At 36.6% G+C, this 15,316-nt stretch overlaps 1 protein-coding gene across 1 annotated transcript in view; it reads left to right on the top strand.

The window, feature by feature from the left end:
* LOC104235405 (uncharacterized) overlaps nucleotides 1-13,652 on the top strand; it is a 40,165-nt gene extending 26,513 nt beyond the window's left edge. The window contains exon 11 of the transcript XR_011403853.1: nucleotides 13,534-13,652. The gene's annotated coding sequence lies outside the window, so the exon portion shown is untranslated. The remainder of the gene's footprint in view (nucleotides 1-13,533) is intronic.
* The last annotated feature ends 1,664 nt before the right edge of the window (nucleotides 13,653-15,316 follow it).

Here is a 15,316-nt window from a genome sequence, read left to right as displayed (position 1 = left end):
CAGAGGAAGTTGAATCTTCACATGGTTAATTTAAGAAAATATGCAGCCAATAACATAAACTGAAGATAAGATCATTCCACTAACGCAATCTATTTTTTTTTTACATCTTAATTTTGACAAATTGTTCAACTTCACATACTTCTTTAAATTTCAAAATATGAACATGGTGCTACATGAGCTTGAAATCTAAATGTAAACAAAACAATACCTGCTGGTTACAAGTCATGAGCCAAGAAAAATAAAAAAAAAGAAGAAAAAAAACGAGACAGAGTCATGAACATACTAAAATAACGTTAACATTTGCAAATCTCAATTCGCTCAATCAAAGAAACATCATTCATGCGAACAGATTAAATACGAAGGAAACTTTATCAAAAGAACCAAATCAATTTGCTTCTGCTTCAATAAAGATGCTCCGACACTTTTTAACTCAAGAACTTGAATTACATACCTACAAGAGAGTGAATTCAAATGAATAAAATCTGAAAGTTGTAGAGTCAATACAGCAGCAACAACAAAATCTTTATCAACTCTTCTTCAAACCCAAGATTCAAGGCTCGAAATATTGAAAGAAAAATTTAATGAAAATTTTCAACCTAAATTTCTCTCCTCCCCCTCTCTTCTTTTTTTTTTCCTCTCAAATTTTCCCTTCTATTTATAGCAAAATTTTTGAGATTTTCTTTTTAAAATATTTTATTATTTTATTATTTTTTAATTAAAAGAGATCCCACTTACAAATTGCTTTTATTTTTTTTTATAAAAAGAAATCCCACCTTTCTTTACTTTTATTTTTTAAATTCCAATTTTAATTACTTTTATCTTATTTAAAATCCCACTTTTTTTTACTTTTTAAAAGAGAATTCCACTTATTTAACTTTTCTTAAAAAAACAATCCACTTTCTTTTGCTTTTCTTTTAAAAATGCTACTTTCTTTTACTTTAAATTTTTTTAATTTTCAAATACCTTTATATTTATTTTTTAATTCCAATTTTCTTTTACTTTTTATTTTTTTAAAATTTCCAAAAACTTTACTTTTATTTTTTTAATTTTCTACTTTCTTTTACTTTTTAAAAGAGAATTCCACCTACTTTTACTTTTATTTTTTTTGTTCAATACTTCCCTTTTTCTTATTTTTTAAATCACTCCTGAAAATTAAAAAAAATTAATATTTTTCCGGAAGTTTTTATTATTTTAAAATAAAAATAAAAATAAAATAATAGTAATAGTAATAATTCTTAAAGAGTAATAAAAATAATTATTATTTTTAATTTGTATTTTTACCCTATAATAAAAAGTGTAACAAAGCTAAAAATTATAGGTTAAAACCCCTAAAATATTTACATAGAAGAAGTTATAAAAAATTAAATATTATAAAAAATTAGGTGCTCACAGCTGCCCCTCTTTGTTTGGAAACATGATGAATTTTCAAGCAAAGATAAGGTGAGCCATGTGACTAATTTTTGAACATATTTTTATTCAAAAGGGAAGAAATAAGGATAAGAGAAAAGAGAAAGGGTACAACCACGCCTTGGTTTTGGACATCCTGCATATCTCGGGTTATAGAGGAATCAGGTTGCGTGTAGTTCAAGAAATTTTGGTAGCTGGTACTACCGAAGAGCTGTGATTTTGCTGCTATTGCTGTTGTTTCTGCTTACTGAACTCCTTATTACACTTTGACAAAATAAAAGAAGCCAGACTAAACTATGATATACGAATTACAAGAATCCTATCTATATCTTGAACTTGCAGTTTCTGCTGTCCTGCTGACTTGTACTCTCTGAGTGAGATTCCTTTGTTGGTGACTTGAATTGCATTCTGAGATGCTTTTCCTTTGTTCTTCAAGTGCGCTCCTGATTGTTGTCTTCCTTTGAACCTTGCTGCTTCCCTTCGTTCTCCAGGTGGGCTCCTGATTACCAACACTTGCGTTGCTTTTCCTCGAAACTTGAACTGCTTCCCTTCATTTTTCAGGTGGTTTCCGGATTGCTGAACTCCTTTGAACCTTGCTGCTTCCCTTCGTTCTCCAGGTGGGCTCCTGATTGCCAATACTTGCACTGATTTTCCTCGAAACTTGAACTGTTTCCCTTCGTTCTTCAGGTGGGCTCCTGATTACCAACACTTGACTTGCTGCTTCCCTTCATTCTTCAGGTGGACTCCTGATTACCAATACTTTTCTTAAAAAAACAATCCACTTTTTTTTGCTTTTCTTTTAAAAATGCTACTTTCTTTTACTTTAAATTTTTTTAATTTTAAAATACCTTTATATTTATTTTTTAATTCCAATATTCTTTTACTTTTTATTTTTTTAAAATTTCCACAAAACTTTTGTATTTTGTAGTAATATTAATAGTAATAATTCACCTTTTAAATTTTGTATTTTTACCTTATAATAAAAGTGTAACAAAGCTAAAAATTGTAGGTTAAAACCCCTAAAATATTTACATAGAAGAAGTGATAAAAAATTAAATATTATAAAAAATTAGGTGCTCACAAAGGGCACAGAAAATCAAGTCGCTGATCATCTATCGCGACTTGAAGGAGCTGAAAAATCAGTCGAGGTCGAAGAGATCCTGGAAACCTTTCCAGACGAGCAGCTGCTCGCAGCCAGTCTTGAGGAAGCGCCATGGTATGCAGATTTTGCAAAGTACCTAGCATGCGGTATTGTTCCCTATGACCTTTCATCTGTCCAAAAGAAAAAGTTTTATCGTGATTTCCGCATGTATTATTGGGACGAGCCTTATTTGTTTAGAATCTGTGTTGATAATATGATCCAGAGGTGTGTCCCCGAGATAGAACAATCTTCTGTTTTGCAGGCTTGTCACGCATCAGCATATGGAGGACATTTTGGAGGAGCCACGACAGCTGCGAAAGTGCTAGAGGCTGAGTTCTTTTGGCCAACAGTGTTTAGAGATGCACACCTATGGATGAAGGGCTGCGACGAATGTCAGCGAACCGGGAACATTTCCCGTTGCCATGAGATGCCCATGAACCCGATTCAAGAGGTAGAGGTGTTTGATGTTTGGGGGTTTGACTTCATGGGCCCCTTCGTCAGCTCATTTGGCAATAAATACATACTTGTTGCTGTGGATTACGTGTCTAAATGGGTGGAAGATGCAGCGTTGCCCACTAATGATGCAAGAGTCGTGATAGGTTTTGTGAAAAAGAATATATTCACCCGATTTGGGATACCAAGAGCGATCATCAGTGATGGAGGCACTCACTTCTGTAACAGAGCCTTCGAGAAATTGCTTGCAAAGTATGATGTACGCCACAAGGTGGCTACCCCTTACCATCCACAAACCAGTGGGCAGGTTGAAGTATGGGTGTTTATCGGGCCGGGCTAACCCGTTTTTAGCCCACTTCAGCCCGGGTCAGCCCGCTACTGTTCACGTTGGGATGGGTTGGGACGGGGGCCTGGTTGTGTACGTTCACGTTTAGACTAACGGTGCCCCGAACCCGTTAAACTCGAATTTCCTTAACGGGCTAAACATAGGCTGCAACCCGTTAGCATCCCAATTTTCATTTGATTTTTTTTTTTAATTAAATTGGATCGTTCCCAACGGTCAAATTCAAATATGACCGCTGGGGAACGGCCAGAAATTGCAGAAATGGCCAATTTCGCCCCCCCCCCCCCCATTAATAATATAGCCCTCCCACCCCAAAATCTATAAATAGCCCCCCTTCTTCTTCATTTTTTCTCACAAATTCACTCTCTTACTACTCTAATTCTCTCAAGTATCAAACTCTCAATTCTCTCTTGATATTATAGTTCTTAAATTCTCAAATCTCAAATTCTCAATTATTTATTATTTCAAGTTTCATCAATTATTTAGTTTAGCCATTACAAAATTATTATTATCAAATATCAATTATTCAAGTGAAGTGTGGTATCAATTATCAAGTATTCAAGTATTATCAACTATCAAGTTTCGGTCTATCAATTGAAGTTTGAATTTTGATATCAAAAATTCAAAATTAGTGCGGCATAAGGAATCCCGGTACACTCGTTCCATCTCTTTCTCTTATTTGGTGTAAACTTATTTTATTAATTAGTTTCTTAATTTAGTTTCTTAATTTAATTTCTTACTTGAATTTCTTAATTTAATTTCTTACTTTAATTTATATAATGGATTTCTTAGAGCGGCCAAAAAAGCGTGCACTAGAGGTGGTAGTAAGAAAACTTCAAAAAGAACAAGAGGTGGTGTTGGTTCTTCTAGTAGCTTTACACATATTTCTGAAAGTTCACCTGAAAATTTAAATGTAGATTATGAGCGAATGCAAGAAAATTATGGTGTAGATGATGATTTAGATGCTTTGTTAGATGATATTCAATCACCCGATAATCTTGACACACCACCACCTACACCTGGTAATGCTAGTCAAACTCAAAATGTTAGGGGTGCAGGTGCAACAAGTAGGCCTCCTCTCCCTATTAAGAAGAATCGACGATTAAGAAGTAAGTGTTGGATGTTTTTTGAAAGACTAGAAGATCAAAAAAATATGTAAAATGTAAAATTTGTAGTGAACATTATAAACATGAGCCTGGTAAAGGAGGGGGAACGGGTCAACTTCGTAGGCATATGGAAGAGAAACACCCTCTTGAATGGGGAGTAGATGAGTTATCTGGGCAACAAAGACTTAACCCGAGTACTGGTGGGTTATTTGGGAAATACGATATTAAGAAAGATCGGGAAGAATTAGCTAAAATGATTGTTTTAGGTTGTTTACCTTTTAGTTTTGCTTCTTCACCGTATCTTGTTACTTATATTCAAAGAATTTATAACCCTATGTTTAAAGGTATTCCTAGAAGTACTTGTAGAGCTGATATCTTTAGGCTTTTTGGACAATATCAGACATATATACGTTATTTGTTCGCAAGTCTTCCTTGTAAAGTTTCTCTTACTTCTGATATTGGTCGTGCTGTGAATGGAAATGATATTTGACTGTTTTTTGTATGCAAAAACGTATTATTGCTTTTAAATATGATGAAGATCAAAGTCATACTGGTGCATTTATAAGTAATACTATACATGAAGTTGCTATATTTTATAATCTTGCAGAAAAAGTTTTGTGTATGTCATTTGATAATGCTTCTAACAACACTGCTGCTATTACAATATTAAAATTGCATCTACACCCACCAATTCCTGAAATATTTCATGTTAGATGTGCATGTCATATTTATAACTTGATTGTGAAGAGTGGCCTTGAATTATTTAGAGATAAAATTACTTTAATTAGGAGAGCTGCTAGTGTAATTCAAGGAAATAATAGAAGTGCTAGATTAAATGCATTTAAGGAAAAATGTGTACACTATGGACTAAAACCAAGACTCATGCCTGAAGAAATAGTTACTAGGTGGAATTATACTTATTTGTTCTTAAGATGTTGTTATAAATATAGAATGCCTATAACTGAAGTTGCTAATTCTCATTGTACCGATCCTAACCGTTTGTTAACATCTAGAACTTGGGAAGTCATTCATGATGTTATACAATTTTTACAAAAATTTTATGTGGCTACACTTGAGTTTTCTGGAGCTTATTATCCTACCATTTCAAATGGTTTAGTTCATATTGCTAAAATTTCTCTTTTATTACATAATTTGAAGCAGAAAGAAGGATATGCTACTGTTGTTGAATCTATGCTAGATAAGTTTAAAAAGTATTTCTACCCAATTCCCTATATTTACTTAATTGGTGCTATTTTAAACCCTACTGTCAAAATGATAAAGTGTCGCCAATTAGTTAGAGCTTTATATACTTATATGGATGTTGGCCCAACTGAAACTCCTAATATTGACACTTGTATTTCTGAGCTACACACACATTTACAAACTTTATAAAATTATTATGCTAACATTGTTGATGCTTCTTCGGTTGTAGATGCAAATATTTCTTCAACTAATCCTTCAACATCTAGAACAACTATGGATGATGATGATTGTGTTCAAGATTATCAGATTTGGTCTACACTAGGAGAGCATCAACAAACCAGTAGCAGAAATATTGATGAACTACAATTCTACTTGCAAAAGTCATCAGAGCCCCTCACAAAGGATTTTCTACCGCTGAGTTGGTGGAGGAGCAACTCAAATCAATTTCCTATTCTTTCGGCCATGGCTCGAGACGTGCTAAATGTGCCGATTTCAATAGTCACATCAGAGAGAGCATTTAGCCAAGCAAGGCATCAGCTAGGAGATACCCGTCATTTATTGGGCAGCAACGCTTTGGAAATTCTAGTGTGCTTCAGAGATTGGATAAGATCAGAACGGAGAAATCAAGGGCGTGACGAGGTAGACGAAGAGGAGGACCAAGAAATTGGAGATATAATGGTTTATGGTTCCGATTCAACCAATCCCGGAAACCAAGAACCTCATGTTGGCATGGAAGAACTTACAAAAATGATGCAAAGCATGTGATGTACTATTTCTTATTTTTTATAATTATTGTAAACTTTTATGTTTTAATTTGCAAGTTCAAAAATAAAAAAATAAAAAAAGAACTTGCAAATTAATTTGAAATATTAAAAATATAAATGAAAGCCTTCGGAGTTTGTTCCTTACATTTGCCTATTGGTCTTATACTCTTATTAAAAAAATTTTGTAGCCACTTACTTTCCAATTTCAATTTTATAATTATAAAATACAAATTTCAAATTTAAAACTTTAAACTTCAAAGTTTAATTCTAACCCTTAAAAGTTTGCAAATACTTAACTATCAATAACATTGAATATGAAAAATAAAATTTAAATTTAAAAAAAAAAATTGAGCCCGGCCCGCCTGAGCCCGTGTGAGCCCTAACCCGTACGGGCCCACGAAAACCTGAAAAATCCCAGCCCTATAATAGCCCGTTAACCCCACCCGCTAACTGAACGGGTTGGGTTTTTTTCTGTTCAGCCCGTCCCAGCCCGCCCGATAAACACCCTTAGGTTGAAGTGTCCAACCGGGAGATAAAAAGTGTACCAACCAAGGCGGTGAATGCCACACGAACTGATTGGGCAAAGAAGCTTGATGACGCACTCTGGGCCTATAGAACTGCGTTCAAAACACCAATAGGTATGTCACCATACAAGTTGGTATTTGGGAAGGCATGTCACCTGCCTATGGAGCTAGAACATCGAGCTTGGTGGGCATTGAAACAATTGAACATGGATCCCGAAGCAGCTGGACAAAATCGACTAACAGAGTTGCATGAGCTGGAAGAATTTAGATATCAAGCCTTTGAAAGCATGAGGCTCTACAAAGAAAGAATGAAGAAGATGCATGATAAGCACATTGTGGACAGAAATTTCAAACCCGGTGACAAGGTATTATTGTATAATTCAAGGCTGAGATTGTTTCCGGGTAAGTTAAAGTCCTGATGGTCAGGACCATTTAGAGTGGTGAAAATGTTCGCAAGTGGAGCTGTCGAGATTGAGTTAGAAGATAGGACAAACAAGTTCTCAGTAAATGGGCAAAGGTTGAAACATTACCTTGGAATATCTGAAGAAAAAGGAAATACAGTGGTGATCAATTTGAAAGAACCCCAGTACGCGAATGAGAAGTGAAAACTCAACCACTTGAGTCGTGACGCGACGTTAAATCAGGCGTTGCGTGGGAGGCAACCCACGAATGTGTTGTAAGTGTAGTATGTAACTTCGTGTAAAAAAAAAAATCCACGACCGCGGCCAGGACCGCGGACCGCGGATATCCCTAAACGTTCAATGTTTCACCGCGGCCGCGGTAACGACCGCGGGGGACTCTGTCCCAGAACGCGACGTCAACCGCAGTAATGACCGCGAGAGACTCTGTCTCTGACCGCGGCGTCGACTGCGGTGACGTCCGCTGAAGTTTAATTTTTTTTTCTTTTTTTCCCCACTCTTCTTTTAATTTTCAAACCCTTCCCTATATCAAAATAAACAATTCCCCCCCCCCCCCATAAAATCCTCACTTCTCTCTCTCTCTCTAAACCATAACCCTCCACTCCATACTCTCTTCTTCTTCTCCCTCCTTCACAATACCCCTCATCTTCTCCCCCCCTCCCCTTCTCCTTTCCTTCTATTGTTTTTGTTGAATTATGCTAGTTCATGTTGTTCTAATGTAGTGTTAGTGATAGAATTTTGTTTTGTTTAGTTCTTCTTCTTCTTTTTAGTGTAATTTCGTTTTTAGCATATGTCTGGTGAAAGGGTTTGTGTTTTGAATGTTTGGAATGGTGTTGTTGGTGGGTGATGGTTAACAAAAAGTGTGGAATGTGTGGGTGTAGTAGATAGTGGAATTGGGGAAGTTTTCTTAATTCCCTTGGGGCCATGAATATGAAGAAAATGCCTTGCCCACAATGTGTTTGAGAAATTGCCTCAATGGTGATATAAGGAGATGTTGTGACATGGTTGTGGTGAAGTCTGAGTAACCACCCATAGTCACACATTTTAGGCTCATCCTAATACGCGTTTCTCTGTTTTGACAAGTATTATGAGTTCAGCCCGTAAGAGATGAAACATCAGGTCCTCTACTAGTGGCCTAGGAGGCTCCTCACGAGCTAGGGGCCAAACCAGTGCACCACGGTTTGATAGCACTCGGTTCGTCTCTGTAGAAGCAGAGGCAAGGTACAATCAGAAACTTGCCAAGAAGTTACTCCATGAGGTCCGTATCGATAGAAGGGCTTTGGTAAAAGAATGCCCCAATATGTTTGATGAGTTACAGAGGTGTCAGCTGGACATGTTCTTTGAGGCTCCCGAGGAAGCAAATATTCAGCTAGTGAGGGAATTCTATGCAAACCTGCTAGAACACGAGGACAAGGTTGTGACTGTGCGCAACACCCCGGTTAATGCTTCTATGGAAGTCATCCGCTGTCACGACCCAAACCGATGGGCCGCAACAGGCACCCAGTACCTTACTCAACTGAGTACCAATGTAGCGTATCTTTATTATTACATCATTATATACACGTGATATACGGGCCTAGTAGGCCAATATAATCATTTATAAACTCAAACATAGGCCGACAAGGCCGTACAATCTTTCATGTATACGACATATGTCTACAAGCCTCTAAGAATACATAAATGTCATAGAGGTCAGGATAGAGTCCCGCCATACCAAACAATACACGTCTAAATCATACTAACCAAACAAGCAACTCCGAAGCAAATGGAGCGCACCAACATCTTCCGCTGAGCTGATAGCCTACTTGGAGGGCTATCGACCTGTCTATCGGGACCTGCGGGCATGAAACACAGCGTCCCCAAGCAAAAGGGACGTCAATACAAATAATGTACCGAGTATGTAAGGCACATAAGTAAGTACATCAGAGACATGGAAAAAATATAGAGTACATGACTCAATCTGCAAGTCTGAATAACTTTGTAAATCATAAATTAGTTTTAGCATCATGCATGTGCGTATGAATGTCATGTCGTGCATAGGTACATGTTTCATAACATTATCAGCCTCTGAGGGAATTCCGTTATATCATACCGGCCACTGTGGGAAAAAGCATCATCGTTTACCAGCTGATCAGGTGGTGGTGCGTATATAACGCCATAACCTTTTCCATATCCCATGTACATATATATACATACATATATACGCGTATATAACGCCGTTTGAATACATACATATACATGCATATATAACTCCATTTGAATACATACATATATATGCGTATATAACGTCGTTTGAATCATATTTCAACCACTGTGGGCAACATCATCATCATATACCAGCTGATCAGGTGGTGGTGCGTATATAACGCCGTAACCTTTTCCCATATCCCATATACATATATATACATATATACGCGTATATAACGCCGTCTGAGTAATGGGTCAATGTACATGTATAAATGCATGAAATGCATATGAAATACGATAGCAAAATCTCTCGGTACGTCATAAGACCACCATACCTCTGATTAATATCATAAAATCATTTTACGTATCTTCTGAAACCCATGAACAGATGATGGAGTAATAAGACATATGGAAATTCAAGAACATAGGCACTTCTAATACTACTATGAATAGGGTCATATATGGAATTTGTGCATTTGCACGTTTCGTTTGTATCGTATGGATCATGCCAAAAGAAAGAAGGGATAGTCTTAACATACCTGGAGTAGGGGAAAATTCGTATAATATTTCTTGGAAAAGATTGTACCGTACTCCTTTAGAACCGCAAAATTTTTACATTGCTATGGTTCTACCAATTGTCGTTGGAATTATTTTATTGCAAGAATTTTGTTGGAATTCTGCTGGATGGAGGATGAATCCGTAAGGTCGTATGAGCCCATTTCTTGTTTGAAAATATTTTCCATAGGATTTTAGGAAGAACTAAATTGGTAAGTTATAAAACTAGGCTTTATGCCTTACACTTACACGTAAGTGTCTTAAAATCCTAAAATGGACACTAAGATTACTATGACTAAGAGTCATAGGCCACATTAGTGGCTTGCTGCCACGTTATCACCTTAATTTTTTTTAATTAATTTAATTAGGTAATATCCCGCTATCCGATAATTAATCAATTACTCGCATAATTAAGAATTGCCTCAAATTACTTAAAATTTTACTTATTTTAATACACTTTATACATCCTACTATTATGGGCATATGGTACCTTGTATGGTACTAGTCTATAAATATCGAGGTATTATAGCTTGGACCGTATTTTACCCCAAAATGCCAAACTTGGACAAAAATTCATTTTCTTTGACTTGCTCCCCCTTTCACCTTCATGAATTACTAATCACTTGTTTGAAATAGCATAATACTTATAATCTCCGAATAATCTTTTCCTTGGACTGGTGTCAATTACCTTACGACAAATTCCACGTACAATACTACAGATTGCGACATCATCGTAATGTAGTACTGCGGAATGTGACATCTCACTTTCGGGCTCTCATTAATTTATTTATGGCATATTTTCATGTACGAAAATATGGGGTGTAACATCCGCAGAGTGTATCGCCTCCCCGCATTCATGGGCGATGATCATTACATCATGTCTAGTCGCCCGATAGTTGACTGGGACAGAATTCTAGAGGTCATCTGTATACCTGGCAGACAACCCAAATGGGTAGCACAACCGACGACTCTGCATTCAAAGTCTCTTACTTGGGAGGCCAAATGTTGGCTCACTGTCATCACCACTCGGTTGATACCATCCAGCAATACCACCAATGTAAATGGGCCACAGGCTGCTATGATCTACTGCTTCATGACTCACCAAGGGTTTGATGTCGCTCGAGTCCTCTCTGAAGAAATGTTCATCCGATCGCCCGAACTAAGCAAAGGCCACTACTTCCCTTCTCTTGTCACACGTATATGCCGCCTTGCTAGTATTCCTGAGAACTCCTGGGTTGATGGGAAATTACCTATAAAAACCCCTTTTCGGGCGAGAAAAATTGGGCAGGAGGGACGAGAGCCAGTACGACGCAATGATGACTCGTCTGATGAGTCTGAATTTGAGGATGATTCTAATGTTGTTGAAGCTGCTGAGATCATAGCCCCTCCTAGAGGGGACGAGGCAGGATCGTCACAACCACGCCAGAGCACTCGAATGGATGATTTGGAGTGGGAAATGACTGGACTGCGGACCTCCGTCACTGGCTTAGGGTCCCGCATGGATGCTGTGGCTGACCGACAGGTGAAGTCGGAAAATAAATTCATGAGTTGGTTGAGAGCACTGAGTCGCGCCTGCAATGTGAACCCAGACACAGTTTTAGATCAAGAGTGACCCTTCAGGGAAGTTTCTTTACCTCACTGCTCTTTATATTGTCAAGCCATGGGGACATGTCTTAATTTTAAGTGTGGGGTGGGGGAAACTTCGTTGTATGTTGTACTTGTGAATATTATCTGTTTGTTTTTGTTTTGTATTAGTTGCTTTATAAATAGAGTAACAGTTTTTTTTAGGAAGTTAAAATAGAAGCGACTTGTCCCGACGATGGATCTCTTTCAGCGGGGTTCTTGAGGGACTAAGTCGAGAAAAAAAAATTGAAATATAAAAACTCTTCCTAATAATGGATTCTTTAGACAAATTTTCTTGAGGGAAGCTAGTCTATAAAAAACACCAAAAAGATTTTTATTTTTATTTTTTAGGTAGTGTAGTAACTCCCCATTGGTTTTTCTTTGGGCCACGGTTCTTTTTCAAGGGTTTAGCTTGAACCGGGTATATGTAGATTTTTTTTGTTTTAGGTTAGGATTAATGGGTGACGAGCTTAAAATTGAAGAAGAAAAACTCTTAGCGTTCTTACACCCGAACACGATAGACGCTAGAGTGTAGCGCTTAGCTTCAAGGGTTGAATCTTGTTTAAGTGCCTTAAAAATTGTATATTTGTACCTAACTTGAACACTCACAAGAGAATGTTTTGATAAACTAATCCAAAGTGAGTCATGTGCCATGTGGGTGTGAGTATCATTGTATTCCATGCTATACATTTGATGCCTAGAACTTGCCCTGTGTGTTTGCAAAGCGAAATAGTAGCTTCATTCGATTTTAGAAGTGATATAGGCATTTCTTTGTTGAGCCAGACATATAAAGTGAACCCACCTGAATGCATTACATCTTAGTTAACCCCGTTGAGCCTATAAGCCTGTTTCTTTGGCAACCACAATGTTAACCTTAACCACTTGTTTGAATAGCCTACTGTTTGAACCAATTTTCCTCCCTCTCATGAAGCACTAGATTGGTATTGAGATTATGTGAAAACAAAAGTGTGGGGTGGTGGTTTGGTTTTTGAAGTGCAACCATGGAAATAGAGAAAAAGTGCAGAATGTGAAGTGTAAAAAGAAAAGCACCACAAAAAAAAAAGAAGTTCATATATATATTGTAGTGATTAATAAGTAGTAGCTTGTACAAATTGCACCTAATATATGGGGATGTTTAAATAAATGTGGTGGAGTGTTGGCTTACAAAATGATAATTTTTAAATTCAACGTAATTGTATTAAAAGTGCTTAGGGAAGTTAGTCACTATATCCAAATGTATCCTACCCGTCCCTTAACCTACATTACAACCAAATAAAGTCCTATTGATCTTAGACTGAGTGGGGCTCGATTAGTCGAGTACTACACTAGGGGCAAGCCTATGGTGCATCTTTGTGGTATGTGAATGTTCTTTTTGGAGAGTGAACGAATTCTATCTATTTGAGTTCCTAATTGTTATCACTATCATTATATATATGGAACTACTCTCTTGTGTGATGTGAGGGCATGTGATTCACAAAGTAAAGGTGCATCTTGACTATTATGTAGAGTGGTTTGAGTAAGTGCAAATGTTACAGGGTACGGAAAACTTGATTCTTGAGGTAAAAACTGTTCACTACTAGGTGTAACTCTTGTGAAATGTTCATGGCGTAAGTCGTTGAGGGAAAACATAGGGAATGAGTTTTTATGGAGTGTGGTGCATTGCTCGAGGACTAGCAATAATTTAAGTGTGGGGTATTGATAATAGGCTATATAGTTGTTATTTACACCATAATTGCCCATGCTTTGTTGTTGTTTTATAATGTAAGTTGCCAATAAAATACTTTAATTAATGCTATTTGGTTTCGTAGGGAATATAAGATGCGAGGAAGCAACATGAAGTGTTTAGAGGCAATAACGTGAAGAAAACACCCACTTAAGAAGTACCCAAACACAAAAGAGCAAAAAGAGAAGGAACGCGGAGACAAAATGGCCCAGCATACTCACCGCGGTTGCCACCGCAGTCCGCACCGCGGCGGCAGGTTCATAGTCCAGAAAGTTAAGGGGCCAAAGTGTCAATTCGGGAAAACTTTTGTAAAATCCTTATAAGATGTAGGAAACTCGCCCAAGAGAGGAAAGAGCTTATTTTGAGATTATTTTGGCAAGAAGAACAAGTGTGAGAGATCACCCAAAACATCATAGTTCTTATTCTCTTCTATTGTTCTTGCGATTTTCCATTATGAATATTTTCGTAGTTTATTCTTACGTTGTCATGAGTAGCTAAATGCTTTAATCTAAAGTTTTGGTGAAACCCATTGGGGATGACTTGGTTGTTATATTAATATAGTTTGAATTGGTTGTTAATCTCTATTTGTTCATTTACGTTTTGATTGTGGTTAGTTGAAAGGGCCCTCAATTGTCCGTTCCTATTTATTATGTATCTTCTTGAGAGAGAGTGCATATTTAGGTAGTTATTTGAACAACATCACTCCCGGAGTATATACGAGAGTCATAACCGAGGGTTTAGAGATTGGATTAGAGATAACAATACCTCGGGTGCAATCTAAAAAAACGGTAATGGGAATCTAGCTAGCGTAGCTTGAGAGAGTACGTCTAGTAAATTATCATAATTGCTTGAGAGAGATTTATGATAGCCGGAGAGTTCTTGATTGATAGAGACAACTAAGGCATCACTATAAGAAACATACAACCAAGAAAATCACCAACGGGGGAAACCATTACCTTAGACCTTATTCCAACTGTTTACACATCAAGCATAGTTAACTTTCAGCTGTTAATTATTTTCAGACTTTAGTTGTTAGAAATATCATCAATTGTGAATTACAAAGTTCGGGGAAAATTGATTCTGTGAATTTAGTAAATCAGTCAAAAGTAATTGATAGGTTAATTCTCAGTGGTTCGACTCTGGACAGAATTACTCAGATTATATTTGCTACGTCCGCGTGTGTCTTTGTATAAGGAATAGTTTGGCGTTATCATGAAGTTCATTAAAGAGGAAGAGACTCGAATTCGAAGGAGCTTTGTTTAATAGTAGAGAGATATGTCTATCCTACCATGCATGTGGTATTATGGTGATTGTTATATTAACTAAAAATCTTTCAAAAATGTAAATGCAATCGACATATATCGTATTAGTAAGTCATATATATAACTAATAGAAATATTACTATTCAACTCTTAAGTGACAACATTATAGTTGCATTAAAGTACGCTTTTTTAAGACTTCATTAATTGAAAAACTAGACGTAGCATTTTGTAGTACTTTTTTAATATAATTTTTAAAACATGCATAAATTTAGAAATCCAATAAAGTAACATTGAAATATTAAACATTTTGATCGTTAGGCTCCAAATTGCATTATTCTTTTTGGGATGGAGGTTTGAAACTAAAAATTAGAAGTTCGATCTGGTTGTGGTGGTTTGATAAGCTCTCCTTCATTCTTAATCACAAGTTTCGAGTTTGAGCCTAAGTATGAAATCTCTTTGGGTAAGGAATATCTAACTCCTAAAATGTGACTTTTTTTGTGCAAATTTAAATTAACGGACGTAAAAGTAGAGATTGGACATCGAATAAAACTGGGAGAAATTAAAAAATAGCCAAATTTATAAGTGGTCATTCAAAAATAGCCACAA

The sequence above is a fragment of the Nicotiana sylvestris genome, chromosome 11 (genome assembly GCF_000393655.2).
Source record: "Nicotiana sylvestris chromosome 11, ASM39365v2, whole genome shotgun sequence".
Lineage (NCBI taxonomy): Eukaryota > Viridiplantae > Streptophyta > Magnoliopsida > Solanales > Solanaceae > Nicotiana > Nicotiana sylvestris.
Note: the sequence above shows the minus strand (reverse complement) of the source record. Positions and strands in the feature narration are given on the sequence as shown.